The following is a 21,505-nucleotide window of genomic DNA, read 5'->3' as shown; positions in this document are numbered from 1 at the left end:
ACAATGTCTTACACTTTTTATGCGCTGTTGCAGTGCAAATAAAACACAGTGTGATGCCTACAATAAAATACATTTCTGTAAAAACTTCTTTGGAAGAATATGCTTAGATCTGATTGCGACTTTTTTGTTTCTTTTCTATTGAAATTTGTATGTAGAGTTTGCACACATGCACATGGTGGGGAAGGGAAACCTTTGTTAGCTGCTGTAAGCAGAGCTCCTCTACTTTGTATGTGTCCTCGTTTCTCTGGGCAAGCAAGGGACAGCTTGCTATAGTGTAGGAAAGCGTAAATAAGATGAAGGTTGAGACCAGCAGAGAATGACTTGGTGGGGGAGAGGACTTCTCTGGCTCAGCTTTGTGTGCGAGAGGAGGTGGGGCTCTCACTGTGTTCCATCTCCTGTGCAGTTCCTCTTTCTCTACCTGTTGCCGGCTGCATCAGTAGAACAAATCTTCTTCGTTCCAGTCCAAATAAGGACAAGTTGGGAAATTGAATTTTTTAATCAATAATCAAGATAATCCTGTTTAAAAAAAATAAAACGTGTTTGTGTTATGGTAAGTGTGTGTGCCAGGGGTAATGGGAAGTGCATATGAGATATATCAGCCGTGCACAAACTGGGGGGCGCGCTCCCCAGGGGGGGGGGGGCGGGAGATTTGTCTATGGGGGCGCGGGCGGTTGCAGATGCCCCGCACTCTTCCCCCAGACGTTTAATTAAATGCCAGGGGATCGCGTGAGGCCCCTGCAACACTCCACTTACTGGGATTCAGCCGGCTGTGTGACGTGTCGCCAAGGCAACGCGGCGTAAAATGACGCCGCGGGGCCATGTGACGTCACACGCGTCAAATGACACCGCGGGTCATGTGACGTCACATGACCCCACTGCGTCATTTGACGCAGATCCAAGGTGGGGGGGGGGGGTGCAAGAGCAGGGGAAGGGGATACAGGGGAGCGCAGCTTCAAACGTTTGCGCTTCCCTGAGATGATCTACTAGTCAAAGGACTAGTACTAGGAAGCTACTCAAATGTTTCTTTCAAGAGGTGTTATCCAATTGACCTTAAAGGGGGCTTTATGTAGTAGAGCGCTTGCTACTTAGCTAATATGCGGTAATAGGCTTATTTACACCTGCGTTACAGCTTGGTCATAACTAACCTTGTGTCTTTTTTGAGCAGTGTTGGCTATTTACTTTGTATTTACTGTGTGTGTAATGTATACATTGCACTATTTTGATTAGCCTGTGTAGCTACTTTATTGCAAAGTATAATACTATATCTCATTAATTATTTGAGTAAAACACTCTTTGCTTTCAATATCACTTTTGCGTCATTATTCCCTTTTGGGGGCTGTGAACCATTTGTGTATTTTGGTTATATATTTGTGGGATTTAGGGTCCCACTTTGTTCCCAATGCACTCTACTGTAGAGGGAGAAAGGGGGTGGCCCGGTATTAAAGGGGTTGCACCCCATATGGCCATCCCCTGACCTCACCAGAGAGACAAGGGGTTAACTGGACTGCGGTCCAGGGATGAGGTTTGCACCTTGTTGTACCTTGAAAACGTATGTTCCCATGTTTCATTATAAGCATGTATTTTAATGTTTTAAAGTGCATTTCTGTATCTCCAGTTCTGGAGGTCGCAGAGAGTTCATATTTGGCCAATATGTGGAGTCACTGTAGGCATTAAAAACTGGCAAAGGTCGACCCACTGAGCCCACCAGAATGGAACTTATTAGTATGTGTAGATATTAAAGTGTATATGTATTTTATTTTGGATCTCTTCTGAAAATGCAGACGCCATTTGCTAGGCTAATAGGTCATGAAGGGCATACGGCTGAGTAGCCTAAGCACGGTGATCAAAAAGTAACTGCCTTGATTGTTACCCAATGTCTAGGGATTAAGTATTAATCAATCAACAAACTCTGTTACCTGAGGGCATGGATTAGTCTGTTAGTCTGTGTCTCCACAATAGAGAGTGGATACAGATAATTGTTCACCAATAGGCTGTGTTCAATGTTAAGAATAGGGTTGCACAGGTATATAAACTGTGTCAACCCTACAGTTTTTAGTTGTGCTGGAGTTGTGCTTCTGATACCATCTTGAATGTCACTGGATTGCTGGAGTTGTGCTTCTGATTCCATCTTGAATGTCACTGGACTACTGGAGAATTGCTAGTGGATACTTCTCCATCCCCCAACCCTAAGTAAGTGTTATCTTCTTGTCTGTTAATTGTACTATATTGATGTGTTCACCTTATTTACGGAATAAATTATATTTTATTATATCTAAGCCTAGTTCAGTTCAACCCAGATATTTGGTGTTCATTATATCTTGTCATAAGCTACCGTGACAAGCTCTATAATTAACTGGTGGCAGCAGTGGGATTGAACTGGACCTGTGTTACAGTATACTGCGGGATACTGTAACATAGTAGGAACTTGATGGTAATTGCAAATTCCTGGGACTAAAGATATTGAACACACAGTAGTGCAACAGTTAACACAAGTTGTAACACCACCTCACTGCTGCGACTGAACAATGAGCGAGTCTGAAGGCTCATCCAACATGTGGACCCGAGCTCAGCTGAAGGACAAGTGCCGTGAATATGGACTGCCCTATGAGAACCAGGAGGTCGCAGACATGGTTGACGCAATCGGTGACTATGAAGCCCGCTTGCAGAGCCTCAGCATACGGCTCAGCTTTCCCTTTTACAGCCACCCGGAGATCAGGGAAGGATCGGTGGAATCTCGGGGAGGGAACGAGTGCACCTCCCGGGAGCAGTGCAACAGGAGGGGTACTGGTTGCTGCGGCTACCAGTCCGTTCACCCCTGAAATGTTGGCACTGATTACTGCGTGGGGAGACAGAGTGACACCGGAAGAGCGGCTGCAGTTTATCACTATGGCAGTGAACAGACCCGCTTATTGCCCCCCCTGTCCAACCCAACACAGATGAACTCAAGCTGGACCAGCACAGTCTCACTAAGTTCGTGGAAGGCACTGACCAGATTGACAGTTTCTTAAAGAACTTTGAAACGCAGTGCCGGCGGTACAAAGTGCTTCCCCAGCATAGGGTTGCACGTTTGGACCCCTTACTGTCCGGCTTGGCTAAGCAGACAATGATGGCGCTTCCAGATGAGTATGCTGATGACTACGAACACCTGAAAGAACTGTTATTGTTTCAGTATGGTTTTACCCCTGAAGCCTACCGGGGTAAATTCCGGCAGGAGGAGAGGCAGCCCCAGGAGTCCTATGTTACCTACGTGACCCGCATGGCTTTATACGGGATACACTGGGTGGAGGGCTATGAGGCACGGACTTACTAACGCCTGCTGGACCTCATCTTTCAGGAGCAGCTCATGGAGCAGTGCCCGCCGGCGGTGAGGGCTTGGGTGTACGACAAGAAGCCCAAGACTTACCAGGAGGTGGCGAGGCTTGCAGACGACTATGTGGCCAGCCGAGCCCTGATGATCGCTAAACCAGTAGCCAAGGCGGCGGTGGCACCGGCCAGAAAGTCTGCCTATACCCCCCAATGGACTCAGAGGCCGCCTGCGGGCAGCTGTCCACCGAAGGCAGGGGAGCTCCGGCACGAGCGCCGGTGCTACAACTGCAACCGCCCTGGTCTCATCAGACCAGATTGCCCGGAACCCCTGCTTTCCGGTGGACCCCATCAGGGGCAACGCACCCCAGCTGCGAAGCCTGTAGCCCGCGTGCGGGTAGCTTCCACCAAAGACACCGGACCGGTCATGGAACCAACTCCCAGCGAGGTGTCCCATGCCACACCTGTCCCGGTTTCATCGGTGCCTACAGCCAGGAGCGGAGGACATCTCAGCGCGGACCTGCAGCAGACGGACGGCCGGAGCAGACATCTCACCCCGGTCACAGTCGGTGACCGGCAAGCAGTCGGCTTGCTGGATTCAGGAGCTGCAGTGACCCTGGTCCGACCTGATATGGTCCAGCCAGAGGAATTGATCCCAGGCCCTGGGATACAGATCACTGGGGCTGACGGAGAGCCACGTTTCCTGCAAGTGGCCAGAATCTTTTTGGATTGGGGGGAAGGGCCAGGGTGTGCGGGAGGTGGGGTTTTTACCCGGTTTGGATGCCGATGTTCTTCTTGGCAACGATCTGGGACCGATGACCTGCACCTATGACCGAGTGCCCAAGCCCGCTGCAGTGGCGGCGGTTACCCGGAGCCAGACAGCGGCAATGGCGGCGGCGGCGGCGCCAGTCCCCCAGCCTTTGGGACCAATGTTAGCAGAGGGCGCAGAGGAGCCCGGGGAGGTAAGCCAGGATCAGTTGCAACCACAGACTGACTTACTGTTCCCCCTCACCCTTCCCCATTCCCCGGACAATGACCTGACTGGGGGGTGGCCAGAATTAGGAGCCCAGTTTAGGGAGGCAGTGAAGACAGACCCTACCCTGGCCGGCGTGAGACTTCGGGCATCCGAATCTCAGGCAGGGGAAGGCACTGAGCACTGCCTATGGTATAAGGGACTCCTGTATAGAGAAGAAGGGAACCCAGAGATAGAGGAGGGATTGACCGGTAAGCGACAGCTAGTAGTGCCCCTATTCCGTTAGCGGGACATCAGGGGGTCAACAGAACGCGAGCCCGGTTATTACAGCGTTACTACTGGCCGGGGGCATCTCGAGATGTGGGCAATTTCTGCCGCTCTTGTGATGCCTGCCAGCGAGTGGGTAAGGCGGGCGACCGTGTGAAGGCACCCCTGAAACCCCTACCAATAATAGGGGAACCCTTCCAGAAAGTAGCGATGGATCTTGTAGGACCCCTTATGATTTCTAGCAGGCAGGAAAACACTGTGGAGGAGGTGGAGATAGGGGCACAGTTGAGTGCTAGGCAAAAGGGAGAAGCCAGGGACATGCTAGCTAAGTATGGGGCCCTCTTCACTGACATGCCAGGGACCACACATCTCACAAAACACCCAGTGCTCACAGGGGACCTGCGGCCTCTGCATAAGCACGCTTATAGAGTGTCAGCAGAGGTAAAGACCAGTATGGAGAGGGAGATAGAGGAGATGCTGACCCTAGGGGTTATTACTCCGTCCCAGAGTCCTTGGGCAAGCCCGGTAGTCCTAGTTTCTAAGAAGGACAAGACCACCCGGTTTTGTGTGGACTACCGCTTGCTCAACGCTGGGACAGTGTCAGATGCCTACCCTATGACCCGCATGGATGAGTTACTAGATGAACTCGCGGGGGCAAAGTATCTGACCACTATGGATTTGAGCAAAGGCTATTGGCAAATCCCACTGACCCTGGAGGCTAGGGAGAAGTCAGCATTCATCACTCCAAGTGGCCTCTGAGTTTTTGGTGATGCCATTTGGGATGAAGAATGCCCCGGCTACCTTCCAACACCTGGTCAATTGGTTACTGGAAGGGAATGCAGAGCTATGCCAGGGCTTACTTAGATGACATTGCTGTCTTTAGTAATTCCTGGGACTCCCATTTAGGACATGTAGCTGCGGTGCTAGATAGGATCAGGGAGGCTGGGCTTACCTTGAAACCCACTAAGTGTATGGTAGGGATGGCAGAGGTCCTGTACTTAGGGCAGAGGGTGGGTAGAGGGCACCTCAAACCAGATCCAGCCAAGGTAGAAGCCATAGTTCAGTGGCCTGTTCCAAAAACCAAGAAACAGGTCATGGCATTTTTGGGCACCGCAGGGTACTATAGGAAGTTTGTCCCACAGTACAGCACCGTGGCCAAACCCCTGACTGATTTGACTAAGAAGCAACTGCCTGTGCTTATCACCTGGACTCCTGCCTGTGAAACTGCTTTCCAGGCACTGAAAACTGCGCTTGCTGGGGCCCCCATACTGGCTGCCCCAGATTATACCAAACATTTCCTCATACAGACTGATGCCTCGGACTATGGCATTGGGGCTGTGTTGAGCCAAGTGGGGGAAGACGGTAGAGAGCACCCTGTGGTGCCGAAAACGACTCCCCAGAGAAGTGGCCTATGGCACCATTGAGAAAGAGTGCTTAGCCATTGTGTGGGCACTCAAAAAACTCCAGCCCTATGTGTATGGAAGGGCTTTCACGGTCCTCACAGACCACAACCCCCTGAGTTGGCTGCAGAGGGCATCAGGGGAGAATGCCAAGTTGCTAAGGTGGAGCTTGGCCTTGCAAGAGTTTGAATTTACTATTCAGCACAAAAAGGGTAGTGAAAACAGCAATGCTGATGGACTTTCACGTCAGGACTATCCCTCTGAGACTGAGTTCGTTAAGGGTGCCAGCAGTGCCCCACTCCCCGTTTGGGCCAGTGGGCCACAGGTCACCCATTAAGAAGGGGAGGTGTAGAGGGAGAAAGGGGGTGGCCCAGTATTAAAGGGGTTGCACCCCATATGGCCATCCCCTGACCTCACCAGAGAGACAAGGGGTTAACTGGACTGCGGTCCAGGGATGAGGTTTGCACCTTGTTGTACCTTGAAAACGTATGTTCCCCTGTTCCCATGTTTCATTTTAAGCATGTCTTTTTTTTATAACTTGTATTTTTTATTTTTGTGAAAATACAGCATATATACATCTTATTTCCAGTACTGTGACATGCATTATTCATATCTCTTATGTATGGTAGCTGAACACAAACATTGTCATCAAAACAGAGTTATAAGCAACGACATAAACTTAAATAATAAATAATCATAAAGTAAAATTAGGTGGGGGGGGAAGAGGAAGAGGGTGGGGAGGGGGAGAGGAAGGGTGGGAGGCCGCGGCTCTGATCAACGCTTCAGGGACCGATGTCTGGATTAATTTGTTGCTGCTGGGTGGGCTACTCCATTACCGGAGAACGCATCTAACTACTATTAAAGCAAAACGGTGGATCTCTCCACCCCAGGGATGTCTGTCTGGGCCAGCCAAGGCGTCCAGACTTTTAGGAAATTTTCGCCAGTGTCATTGACTAAACTTGTCAATTTTTCCATCTGGCATACAAACCAAATTCTATTCCGGATTTTGGGGATAACAGGAATTTCACTTTGTTTCCATAATGCTGCAATCTCGCACCGCACGGCTGTAGCAAAATGTGCTATTAGTTTAAGAGTTGCTTTTGAGAAGTCCTGTCGTGCTCTTCCCAAAAGGAAGAGACCGGGATCAAATGGGTTGTCGAGGCCTAAAAGCCTCAGAAGCAAATTAATGATTTTTTTCCATAATGGAATCAGCCGGGGGCAGGACCACAGCATATGTAACAGATCAGCGGGTTCTCCACTGTCTAGGACAGAGTGGAGAACTACCATTTACAAATTTGGATAGTCTAAGCGGGGTGAGGTACCACCTTATTAGGACCTTATATGCGTTCTCCTTTAATGTTGTGCAAATCGAGCTCTTAGCAGCTGCTGTTGCTATTTGGGTCCACTCGTCTAAATCTAGGGTTTCCCCTAAGTCCGTTTCCCATTTTAGCATGTAACCTAGCTTGTGGGTGACTTTAATTCCAGAACCGATCACTTCTCTATACATCTGCGATGTGAGTCCCTTCGTGTTAGTCTCTTTCAGACAGAGCTTTTCGAATGTTGTCAAAGGTGGGTATGGGGTTGAATTATTGTAGAAGGCTCTGATCTGGAGGTATCTATAAAATTCTGAATGTGGGATATTTTTCTCTTCTCTAATTTGTGCAAATGATATGAGTTTGTTGTCTACCACCAGATCTTGTAATCTCATAATATTATGCTGTTTCCAAATTTGAAAGTTAGCGCTAGGCATACCCGGAGCAAAGTGTGGGTTACCCCATAAGGGTGTCATCAGGGTTTTTTTGGACGTAAGTCCGCATCTAAATTTGGTAACATCCCAGATTGCTAATGAATTGGTCATTGAGGATAGCGGCTGCTGTATAGCGGATTTTCTTGCTATTTTTGGGGTCCATAATAGGTTGCTTAGTTCCAATGGGGAACAAGCTTTGCTTTCCAATGCTACCCATCGCTTCAAATCAGGGTGTGTTTGCCATTGGGAGAGTTGACATAATTGGGCCGCTCGATAGTATGAAATCAAGAAAGGTAATGCTAAGCCCCCTTCTGTTGGGTGTTTCAGTAGGGTCTGTTTAGTAATTCTAGGTTTTTTGCCCCCCCATATAAATGTAAAAATGGCGGATTGTAGTTCTCTAATTTCCTTCAAATTTAACGGCACTGGGAGGGTTTGGAATAAGTATAAGATGCGTGGGAGAATATTCATTTTTATGCTATATATTTTTCCTATCCAGGAGATATTGAGTTTCGCCCACTTTCTTATATCCTCCTTCAGTGTTTTAATTAATTTGGGATAATTTGCTTTATAAATTGATTTATATTCACTTGTGACAAATACCCCTAGGTATTTGATCGCCTTAGGCTGCCAGCGAAAGTTGAAGTTTAAAGAGATTAGTTTTTCTTCTGGTTTTGGGATGGTGACGTTCAAGGCCTCTGACTTTGACTGGTTTATTTTAAATCCTGAAATTTTGTTGAACTTATCTAATAGGCTGAAGAGGTTAGGGAGAGAGGTGAGTGGCTTTGACAAGACCATTAGCACATCATCAGCATAGAGGGCTATTTTGTGGGTTTGATTATCTAATTTGAGACCGGAAATATCCGGATTCTCTCTCACATGTGCCACTAAAGGCTCCATACACATGGCAAAGAGTAAGGGCGAGAGGGGGCAACCCTGTCTCTTGCCACTCTTGATCTTAAATATGTCCGAGGGGTAGCCTTGATGCATAACTTTAGCTGTCGGACCAGTGTATAGCGCCATAATAGCTGATATTAATTTATTCTCGAAACCAAATGCTCCAAGTGTAGCTTTTAGGTATGCCCAGTCAATCCTATCAAAGGGCTTTTCTGCATCTAGACTTAACACCATAATTTTAACTTTTTGTGATTTGGCTATTTCTAACAGATCAATGATTCGTCGGATATTATCTCCCGCTTGTCTATCCTTAATGAAGCCGACTTGATCTGGGTGTATTAGTCTAGGTAGGATCTGACTTAATCTATTGGCAATTAATTTAGCATAGATTTTGATATCCGTGTTGATAAGCGAGATAGGTCTGTAGCTTTTACAATCTAATGGGTCTTTGCCAGATTTATGAATTACAGAGATTGACGCTTGGAGCATGTTTTCGGGGAAGGGTTGTCCTGCTAACACCACGTTAAACATTTTGAGCAGGTATGGGGCCAAAATTTACTGAATTTCTTATAATAGAGGCCCGAGAAGCCATCTGGCCCCGGGGCTTTCGAGGTCTTGAGGTTGTCTATAACTAGATCTAGCTCTTCCATGGTAAAATCAAGACTCAGTCGCCCTCTCTCCTCTTCTGTCAGCTTTGGCAGCTTTGAACTCGAGAGAAATGACTCACGAGATCGTTCGGTATTCTGGTTATGTACTATTTTATCCCCATTATATAATTTCTCGTAGAATGACTTGAATTCTTCTACAATTACAGATGGATTGCCAGAGATAGAGCCTGAGGATCTTTTAATGGCTTGTATACTATAATTAGGGGGTCTGTGTCTCAGCTTGTTGGCGAGCATAGTATCTGGCATGTTTGCTTTATCGAAAAATTTCCTCTTTGACCAATTCAGGGATATATCAGCCTGGGATGTTAATAGAAGATTTAGTTCTATTTTGGCATCTCTTATTGGTTTGAGTAGGTTGGGGTTATTGGATTATTTATGTTTGTCATCTAGGGTTTTCAATTTAGATTGTAGTAAATTTATTTTGTATTCACGTTCTCTTTTCTTTCTAGACGCAATACTAATTAGTATGCCCCTGAGCGTGGCTTTATGAGCCCCCCAAAGGGATAGATAGGAGTCCACCGAACCGTGGTTTAGTTGGAAAAATTGATCTATTTCGTTGGCTACTAATTGGGCGGTGGCAGGGTTTTTTAAGAGGACTTCATTAAGTTTCCAGTTTGCTCTAGGTCTGTCCAGAATTAGCTGGGTGCACCGTAGCTCTATAGGCGCATGATCTGACCATGAAATATCATGGATCCCTGTATGGGAGATCTGCGGAACCAGTCTGCTAGAGATAAAGAAGTAGTCGATTCTGCTATATGAAGAGTGGGGGTGTGAGAAAAAGGTATAATCTCGATCAGTGGGGTGTTGCTCCCTCCAGATGTCTAGGAGATTATTCTCTTTCAGACCCTGACATAGAGTGTATGACACATGCTTGGATTGCCGGGGCTGAGGGTTTGATCTGTCCATGGTAGGATCGAGGGCTGTGTTGAAGTCCCCCACTATTATTAAAGGGCCCTGTGCAACCTTGTTTAATTTATTGAAAACGCTTGTGAAGAAATTGGGGTCCAAATCGCATGGGGCGTAGATAGATGCAATAGATAGTGTTTGACCATCTTGTCATATCTTATATCTTGTCATAAGCTACCGTGACATCTACATTTATTTATAACAACATTTATATAGCGACCTTATTCAGGGCAGTGTACATTACTTGGTAAAACAGAGGTGTGGTTACATATAGATTTCATTATAGAGTAATTATTAGGAGGTCATTGTGGTGGGTAGGGGTGGGAACATTATGGTCGGGCTATGGGTTTTTGCATTGAGAGCTTGGTTAGTGGTTAGGGTCAGGTCTCTGGATTTAATCTTGTCCGTGGGATGGCAAAGGGTCTGACGGTGAGGACAGTGGAGGCAATTGGTTCGGGTAGGTTGATGGCTTTGGAAGGTTTTGGAGAGACTTTAGGAAGGGGTCAGGGTAGGGGAGATCATGGGTGTTTGGTAGGGCCGGGTGTGGGATGGGATAGGTTAACAGGGATCATGGAATGTGATGGAGAAGAGATGAGTTTTGAGTTCGCTTCTGAACATTGTTATGACTGAGCAAAGCAGAAGATAAAATAAATTAGAATTTTTTTACACAATGAACACACACAGCTTGATTTACAAAATACTACGACATACACTTACTGGTTAAATCTGTTACAGGAAATCTCTTAGATGGAACTCTTTACCGCATGATGAATCTTAGATGGATCTGAGGTGAATCTGTTACCTGAGGGGCTGCACAGCTTCCTATACAGTAGGGTTAACATTCCTATCGCTAAGGTCTGCAGCCAACCTCTGCATGGGAACTAAATATTCCCTTCTATCCTGGAGTTCACCAGTCCTGCGTAGCCTGGCACAAAGCTTCAGTATCCCCTCTATGTCCTGGATGGCCTTTGAATCCTGAGTGTAAATTATGCATTGCTTACTCACTGGGATTTCCTACCTTGCATTTTAAAGCATAGTACTTACAACTTAAGTGTTACCTCCTCTTCTGGACGCCTGAAGGAAAATCCCCTTATGTCTATAATGTTAAAATAGTTAAACTAGGGTAACTTTAATTTCATCAATTTTTTTATAAAGCTTTTTAAAAATTGCGTGATATAACCTTTTTAATGGTTTTACCTCAGCACCGCCCACCTCAAAACTCGGCGCTCTAGGATGCTCCCAGCCAAAGTTATCTCACTGCTTATACGCTATGCAGCAGGCTGCCATGTTTTAAAAAGTTTTTTCCTTTCTGCGGTTGGCAGTGAAACACTGTTGCAATGCACACACATGATACATAACTGATACATTACTTGTTACAACACTAATACAATTTCACTCACGGTATTAATGTGGTCCCCTTATACCTAGCGGGACACCCACAGATAATTATAACACATTCACAGCACTGCAGCCAAGACCGGGCTTCAGAGCTGACACTCTACATGTTAGCTTAAAAACCCCTATAACTCTCTTCACCATATATCTGGTGAGAGAGGTATGGAACCCCTCACTGGGTTCTGGGATTTGGGCATACCCCGGGACCTGTAATGTAAACCAGTTCCCTGCCCGGTCTTGCTGCCCTGGTTTGTGCTGAAGCAGGGAGATTTGGCGGTGAGCTGCAAATGGCTTTCTAGGGAGGATTTTATCCGGTTGTCTGTGTTCGTCATGTCCTCAGGAGTCTGGGGAGATTCCTGAGTGCATTTTTCAGGTTAACCTGCCGCACTGGCCCCCTGCTACCCCAACAAAACCTGACATTTTACCGTAAAATCATCCCTGAAACTCACGCATTGCAAATCTCCGCTGGTTAGCACTCCTGGAACAGTAAAAACTCACACATATCTTTATGACACATGCAGTTAGATGCCACAATCGGGTTGAAGAGCTGACACTCACAATTCCCCAATATGGCTCAGGGGCACCCAGCCGGGCCAAATACCTTTAATAATGGCCTGGGTACCCCTTCACAGTCACAGGCACCCTGTAGTGCCAGACCCCCATGATGTAGTAGCTTCGGCCATAGGGCACCCAAAGGATTAAGTGGAATGTTTGGAGTTTAAAGAGACATTTATATGTGCATGCAAATACATGTGCACACATTGAGCTAAGCCAGGACATAGCAAGAGATCTGAGCAGAATTGTAAGGAGAGAAAAGCATGTCGCCGTGATGGAAAGAGGGACAATTGTTCTGTTAGTATGGAATTTAATGGGAAACTCTGTAAAGCGATTTCAGGAGACAGATATTGGAGCAAATAAGATTAATGTTAGAAGCAAGAAAGCCAGGATATTACAATGTTGAATGTGTCAAACTATAAATAAAAGGCCAGCTGTTAAAACCGCAATAATACTGAATGAAAGTCTTTTGAGAGTAATGGCATTTGGATACTTTTCAATCCAAAATATATGTATCTAACTTTAGTTATCATAAGTCAATTGTATCATGTATTCCAACTAATACTACGGAAGTTTCTGTAGAAAAATTCTATAATTCAATTAAAAACATCGAAATACAATTTCAGAGACAAAACTCAAAGACGTTTCACTTTCGAACACGCATGCTCGGCGCACACACCTTCTTTTTTTTTTTTAAATGTATAATAATGTAACCAGCATCTTTTGTTTCTATAGCAACCATTTACAAAGTCACATCCCACAAAGGCTTTGGCACACCCCCTTTTCAGCCCTGCCCCCTCTCTAGCAGTGCACCAATTGTAGCTAGTGACTGCCTGGTCACATGATCTTCCCCACAGAACTTTGCATCTTGGTCCTCTTCTGCTGCATTGACAGCCATTTAGTGAACCCCTGAGCCGAATCGTCACCGATCGATTGGCAACTTAGCTAATTACTTATCAGTTTGTAGATTGTATTTATGCACATTAAAATGAGGGGTAAAACGAAAGCTTGGACTGCTGCTTTAGCGCATTAAAAATTACAAGAGTTGAAAAAAAAAAACAGTCCTTATCAAATACTACAGAACTGATTTTTTTTAAATGTACGATTTCACGTTTTACTGCTTTAAAGCTCTTTTTTTGCAAATTTCTTAAAAAATGTATACTTTATATAACACTTTTCACAATGCAAGTATTTTTGATACACATTGACAAAGTTTAGTGCTAGCAATAAACATTGCAGAACTTTTTTGCAAATGTTATTTTATTTTGGGTGAAATCTTGTTAGGATGTGAAATGGTACCTTCAGGACAAAGAGATGGTTTCCTAAATTGACTTTAGATTCTGTTCCCCCCATGTATGATTTTATTATCTGCTGTGCAGTAGAACTCTGCATGCAGTACCTGCAGTGGGGAGCCAGATTAGTGTTGAAAAATAAGCACTGCCTCTGGAGGCTGCTAACAAGATAAGACCCTTGGCCTCGGAAAATAAAAGGCTGATTAGACATTCTTATCAGAATGGAACGCATGAATAGATACTTTGCTAGAGTAACACTGTCATTCTTTTCCTCAACGCCTTGATCTGCGAGATTCAATACAGCTGAAATGTATTCTGACAAAATTGTGTAGTGGCTAGGTTTGTTATATGGTGGTGGCGAATTTCAGTAATGTAACGGTGACAACGGTGAATTTTTCTGCTAAAGAGGTAACTACGAAAGTTTCCTATTTGTGCCCATTTTTTTTTCCCCATTTGCACTTCAATTTAACGACTATTTTCTACGGCAGGAAATCTACCCAAAATAAGAGAAAACAATTGATATTATTTTCTCTTAGATTGTTTTTCATATTGCATTTTGTAAAGTACACCATTAAAAAAAAAACCAACTTGCAAATGGGAATTAATATAAAACCAACCTAAGCAATGAATATAAAAACATGATGAACATATAAGGTGATCAGTTAGTTATGTTGCATGGAACTCTAATTCCTTGAACATGTTCTGACATTGAAAACAAGTCTCTAGAGCAGGGGTGGCCAACTCCAGTCCTCAAGGGCCACCAACAGGCCTGGTATTAGGGATATCCCTGCTTCATGGCTCAGTCATCGATTGAGCCACATGTGCTGAAGCAGGGACCGATGAGCCACCTGTGCTAAAGCAGGGATATCCTGAAAATCTGACCTGTTGGTGACCCTTGAGGACTGGACTTGGGCTTCCCTGATATAGAAAAATAAGTTTGGCTTTTCAATGACAGCATCTGTAGTACAACTTGCTTTATGGTTTTTCATGTAGCCTGTGAATATAATTTATTTATTTCAGATAAACGACATTTAAAGGCATTAAAACCCTTCACTGCGTAGATGAGTCTCGGAGCATGATATAGTGGTATCCTGTGGGGATGGATCAGTACCGAAGCTCTTAGACGGAATTGAAAATGTTCCAGCACAAAAGGGGTTAAAGGGGAATTTCTTCTAAAGTGCCAAAGATATTTGATTGCACACAGAATCCCTGGGGGTAACTCTGAAATAAAGTAATATAATTACAATAAAGTCATATAAAGATGTAGCCCCTTATAGGGAGCCTCTCCTCCAAATGTGGTACAATATCGAATATACAAACAAACCTGTAAGGAATAAACCCAAATAGAAAATACCTATTTCCAAAATAATGAATTGAGTACATAACTTTTATAGTTGTAATTTTATTAATTTGTATAAAATAAAGCATGCAAGGAGAGGTAATAAACAGCATATAGTGACGCAAAGAAATGACAAAGCAAACAAAGGCTGACATGTTGGCAAAAACGAACATTTTGAGGCTATTGAGGAAGGGTTGTATGTCCCAAACGTTGAGCGTATGTATTTTATATTGGATTTTTGTTACTCCTATACAGTGAACAATGGGCTGTTCCAAAGTTGTGTACTAGTGTCATTATTCTGTAAGTAGTTCTGTTCTAGTTGGATTTATCCCTTATCGTGTTGTTTGTACTGTATATTTAAATATTTTTTCACCCTACTGTACAATTGGGCGTCTTATTTCATCTCTAGTTTTTTTTCTCTCTAATTTTAACCTGCTGTATATATGTATGTATGTATGTCTTTATTTATATCGCGCCATTAATGTACATAGCGCTTCACAGCAGTAATTCTCGTGACAATAATATAAATAAATAATACAAATAACACAATCTACAGCAAAAAGACACACTTACTTTGGAACTGGGTACACAACTAAACTCTCCTAAGTGCAGGGAAACCTACCTAAGTATTTTCCTCTGACTGAGATTTGTCCTGAATGTCCTGGAACTGAGATCAGCCTGCAGTTCCAGATCCCACCCCTCCCTTCTCTCCAGATCTAGAATTTGACTGACTGGACTTTGGTGCTTAAAATCTTGGAGATCCTTGAGAGAACTAAAAATGTGATGGGTGTAGTTGTTTATAATAACTCTTGAGTTTTATTCACAGAAACCTACAGTTCTATCAGAAGCGTGAGAAATTTCTCAGTAGCCAATCAGAGCAGGGCTCACCTGGCTGATGATGTCAGAAGCAGGGGGCGTGTTGAGCCAGCTTGAAAAAAACGTGTGGGTGGGAAATATGAATCAGCCAATGGGAAATGTGCCCGCAAGCAGCATCTCTCCCCCCTCCCCCCAGCTAGCCCATTGCCGGCTCCGCTAAGTCTGCTGTCACAACTGGGGCCCAGTGGGGTGCCCCCTATTCTCTGGAACTAACACCTAGCCTTTTCCTGTTCACCAAATGGTTCTCCCCCCTCTGGGCATCCTCTCTTCTTTGAACTATGGACTATTATGCAGACTAGCTGGCACCGTTAACATATGCCCAAGCTGACTGCATAAAGCCTTATAGTAAACGCAGAACACGATATAAAGTACACTTTATTAGAGAATATACTTTGGGGAACCTTTTATTTATAAGGAACTGGGGGATATTTGGGCTCGAAATACAGGAGTATGGGGGACACTGGGAAGCCCCAGTGTAATTCAGCCCGCGAACCCACAAATAATGCCTGCACGCTGGGGAGAATCAGGGAACCGCCAGTAGCTGCCCCCCCCCCGAACTCCTGCAAACAACAGGAATACATTTTTGCCCCAATATCCCACCGAAACCTTACACTCCCAAAATCTGGAGTTTCTACGACACAGGGATCCCCAAACGCCTCTAAACCGGTCAGGTTTTTCTATACTTTAAAGGGGACCTCCATAACCCACAAACCCAATACAAGGTTCTGGGACACCTTGGCATTAACTGGGGTATCCCAATGTTACCTAGGGATCCCCGCAGCTACAGGAACACTTTTCATCCCCGTTTCCTCATTTTACTGTGCACACGCATATATGTACAGGCAGTCCTCGGTTATCCGACACAATGCGTTACTCAAAATGGCGTCGTAAAGCGAATCACATTTTCCCATAGGAACACTGTTTAAATGAAAGGTTCTGTTCCTGAAGGCATTTTTAGCACTAAAATACACCAAATATTTTACGCAGCACACACATAAATTATGATGTAAAGATTCTATTTATTGAATCCAGAACTGTATAATAAAACTGTTAGACATGTTTAAGGGCCTAAATACACCATTAAACATTCACACAGACTGATCTGGATGATTTCCCTGACTGCAGCTTTCTGATTGACATAATGTTGCAACTTTGCAAAGCGTCAAAAGAGCGTCGGATAAGCCGTTTTGGCGTCATAAAACTGCCCATAGGTATGCGTTTGACAGCGTCGGATAAGCCATTCATCGGAAAATGAGGACTTACTGTACTCAACGCACTTTGTTAATAAAATATACACTTTAAAAACCTAAGTCTGCCTGGTATGGGAAATAGAGTAAAAAGCTGCACGTTATTTTTTACTAGCCATTTTCCTCACACGCTATACAATAAACTTAGGGCTTGACTTTTAAAGGTCCCCTCACAGCCTTATAGATGATTGGAGTACCCCCAGAACCCCTATACAGTACCGTTTCTGGATGACCTGGGCATGTACTGGGTATCCCCATTAACCGTGGGACCCCTTGACTGTTTCAGGGACACCTCTCACCCCTATGCCCTAGTTATCTTTCTGGGCTTTGCTGATGTAGGGTCCCCTAGTGGTGAGTCGTATAATTACAGGTAATGCTTGTACCAACCTTGGGCTCAAGAGCTGACACTATAAAATCCAACACACGGATCAGGGTTAACCAAACGGGCTTAAATCTTTATTTGATAGCCTGGCTGCCCCCTACCGTCACATACAGGTTACAGCTCAAACTGCTGGGAATATTAGCAACACATTTTCCCAAACAGGAAGTGTTGCAAATATCTTGCACTGCTTGGGAGGTGTGCTAAAACCTGCTATTGAAATCAAAGGATGCTTTAAAACTCATTCAAAATGGCATGAAGAGTTGAATACACATTTTTAGAACAGTTGCTATCCAATACTACAGGACTGATTTTTGTTTTATGTTTGTTTTGTTTTTGAAAACATAAGATTTCACATGTTTTGCTTCTTTAAGGGTAATGAAGTTATGTTTTGCCTACCCATGAAAATTAACGCACTGCAATGTGTCTGTATTCAGATGTAGAAAATGTTGTTACTGCTTCAGTTTACGTGACTCATTGCATCCAAAAAACTTGTTATGCATTTAAAAAATGTGTGCGTCAAAGATTGCTTCAGTGTTAACGCAAGACATTTTAGTCAAGGGATGCAATGCCTCTAAACCTTCAGCAGTTCCAAGTAGCAACATCAAATGAAATAGCAGTAAAACCATTCTCTACTTTATTTAATGGCTGTTTTTCATTTGGGATAAGTTGATTACTTTTTCAAATTTAGGCCCAAAAGCCTATCTGAGAATAGCAGTAGTACAAATATCCCAGAAGACATGCTACATGCAGGCCTTCTTGTGCTAGCTTCAAGCCTAACTGAGATGAATGCAGTCAAAATGTGAAAATTGCAATGATCATGACTTCAATATTAAAATCATTTGGAAAATGACATTGCCAGCCATCTTAAATGGTCCGTAGAGAACATGTTTATACATCATTATTTCTCAAAAATGGAAAACCATTACATGCCTCACGTTGAAGACATTCAATATAGGGGAAAATGGAAGGCAAATGCAACCTACACAATTCATCATGTATTATTTTATTTTGTATTGGCTTTTAGGGGACTGCTCTTTTAGTGTAATGTCAAACATATTCCCATAATGCAGCAGTGAGCTAATGGGCATTGATATCTACAATTATTGGAAGCCAGAGGTTGAGTGTCAGGCAGCCAAGAATGGCAAGCTGCAGAAGAGGCTCGTTGGCTCCAGTGTTTAGAAGTATGGACTTCTGACACCATAAGTTCTAGGCAGCCAGTGAGAATAACGCTGTGGAATTTTGCGGAGTGGGAGAAGACGACAGACATAATGGTTGCTGCAGGTGGTAAAAACAGGTTATGATCTAGAGGTCTTGAACCTTGCCTTTTAGTCTTCTGCTCCCAGGATGTTCACAAAACTCATTGTGGTTGGTCATAGCAGTTTAAGAAGGAATTACAATAATTTGATGTCTAAATATTAGATGATAAAAGCTGCAACATCAGCTGAATTATCCTTTCACATAAACAGAGTGATTGAGGGTCATAGCTGTATCTTAAACTTGGGAAAAAACAATCTTGTGCAAATTCAAGAGGTACAATTTCTGGTTAGATGCGGTGCAGGGCTTTTTTTTGGTCTAAGCCAAGGAAGCACATAGTGATAAAACTAAGGAGGGCCAGTACGTCTCATTTTAGGTTTGTATTACTGTGTTGGGTCACATGTCGACAGGGGTGTCTGGTCAAAAGTTGGGAACCAGTGTTCCAATGTCCTGCATTTGAAGGAAGTGTATATTTTAGTATAGTTCCTTCACAAAACTATGACGCAGGCCCTCCTTCTCTCCCATCTCGGCTACTGTAATCTGTAATAAATTTTAGAAACGGCTAATAAATCTCTGTCCAGCGTCTTATGTCACAAGGATCTACATACAAATAAAATACATATCAATTTTTATCACCCAAAGTTCAGAAATGTTTTAGGTATTTTTTTCAACGTCCATTAGCTCTTTATTTTTCTCTTCAAAGCAATTGTTAAAATCAGGCCAAGAATAACTGGGCCAGTACCAGACTTACAGCAAGTTCTCATCTCTGTGAGTACAACCTTCTGAAACACTTCAAGTTATTGCAATAAGACTGACACAGAAATCTCTCCTACTTGTGGCAGTCACTTCCGAGTTGTAGGGACTTAAAAGAGCTATATTTTTGGTTTCTCTTGCAGACAACATGGTTCGTAGAACCCTTCCGGGATTCGTTTTTTTTCTCATGTGTTTTCCCCCCTAATCGCAGCTAGGGTCCATTACAGGATGTGTGGTGCATACCTGCTGGTATCAAGGGGACTGAGTCGTCCGTGATGACTTTGGGACATAGGAACAGGCTTCTGGGGTCCATACCCCAGATAATACTTAGCAGTGCAGCGCCTCCATCTGCCGTAGGCTCCAGGAATATGGAGGCAATCTACCACGGTAGAACTTGTACCTCTCCTCCCAGTTAGATCACACACCAGGCCGGAGGTATATTGCAAACAGGAATGGTTTATTACTACAGTCTTTGCAGTAACACACAGCTACTCAGCAGTCTTCTGCCGGATACAGTCTCTTTACTCTCAGCTCTCACTGGAGATGGTCCCGGGACTGCCACTACAGGCCAAAGGCACCCGCAGCCGTCCTAGCTCTTCCCCACCTCCCTAGCGGAGGCAGAGGTATAATAACACTCACTCCTCCCCGCAGGGAAGAGCACATGAATAGGCCCCAATCTCAGGCTCCCAGGTGTGTGACCTGCCTTCCTCAGAGGGAAGGAACAACTACCAAATTTAGGGCGGTCCTGCCCTTAAGTACAGTCAGAATGCGGGCACCCCGTTGTCAAAGCTACAACAGGATGTATCACCCCCTGCTGTCACTCAAATGCAGTACCAAAGGTGAAGGGGAAAACCCCATGATGACTACTGCAAACCTGTGAATACCAGGGTTTACTGCCAGTCCATTGGGTAGAATAGTAGCCTGGGGGTACCCCGCTACACTCCTATGAATCAGGATATCACTTTCCCATTGTTGCCTCACTCCTGTGGGCTGATGGGAAGCTTCAAAGTCACCTGGGCTTCCCATTTGATGACACGCTGTCATTTTGATATTGTTTTATTACCTGCAAATACAAAGATAAATTTCTCGAACAAGGAGACCACCGGAGCTCCGAATCAGTTCAGCTTCAGAGGGCTGACTGCAGTTTATGGAAAGGAATGGATGTATGGTCCTGTGTCTGTCTCACTGTCCCTTCCATCCATTTATTGCCCTGTCTATTTATTCCTTCTCTGCATCATCTGCTTTACATGCAAATCTAAATTGGGTATGAGGGGCTACTGCTTTAGGTAGTACACTTGCATGTCATAAAGCAGCTACACTTTATGGCCAGCATGCCCCTTCATCAAGCTGCTGATCCCACGCTTCCACTACCATATATAGAGTAATACAGGGGGACGTCACCAGGATCAGACAGTCCATTAGTACGGTTAAACACATATTGTCGCATAATGCGTATATGTTCCTTTGTCTCATCCATTCTTTCTATGGAAGACACCCATAGGAATAGTATCCATGGTAAGCTAAACATACCCATAGGATAGCCTTCTCGAGTACACTCATTTTATTACATTTCTCGTAACACCTTTACTGTCAGCGGATCTACAGTAATAATGCAGTGATGCAAATCTTCCTTTTTCTAATGTTGGTTTTGTTGCCTATTAAAAATAAACTACCCGTTCTTCATCATCTGCAACTTCCACCACACTACAAAAGGGTTTTTGGTTTGACTCATCTGCGTGTGTGTGTTTTATGTTTTGGTGTGGGTGTGTGTCATCTTACTATCCACTGAAGTAATATTCAAATGTTCAAGTCAAATAAAATCATATGCATTCAAAATGCTCCCAGAAAGTGTAACACTCAAAACACTCTTTATTCTTATCCAAGTTAAAAATGTAACTTCCAAAAAGTGTGTACAAGTGTGCAGTACTTGTCAAAAGAAAATCATTCTTATCCAAAATAAACATATTTCAACTTCCTATTTTTCTTCTTAACGTCTCATTAATATAAATGGTCTTTTATGCTTGATAATACTATGCATGTGTGAGTAGAATAATTATCCTTAATTGCACAAGTAAAAGCAGAAATAATTAATGTATAGGTCAAATAAGTGTTTGCAATGCCAAAGAGCGTTATGGATCTCCTTAATGCAGCACCCCGGGTTGCCTTTCTTGCTTTCTGTCTTTTATTTATAGGATGGAAGCAGGGGGTCTCTGGAGCGGGACTACTCAAAGTTGCGCTCTTGGGACCCCCTGCT

The 21,505-nt window shown here is 44.1% G+C and overlaps 1 protein-coding gene across 2 annotated transcripts in view; it reads left to right on the top strand.

Moving 5' to 3' along the window:
- Nucleotides 1–21,505, top strand: part of NBAS (NBAS subunit of NRZ tethering complex) — a 682,881-nt gene that overhangs the window by 159,937 nt on the left and 501,439 nt on the right. The window lies entirely within an intron of this gene.

This window comes from Ascaphus truei, chromosome 4 (genome assembly GCF_040206685.1).
Source record: "Ascaphus truei isolate aAscTru1 chromosome 4, aAscTru1.hap1, whole genome shotgun sequence".
NCBI classification, from domain to species: domain Eukaryota; kingdom Metazoa; phylum Chordata; class Amphibia; order Anura; family Ascaphidae; genus Ascaphus; species Ascaphus truei.
Note: the sequence above shows the minus strand (reverse complement) of the source record. Positions and strands in the feature narration are given on the sequence as shown.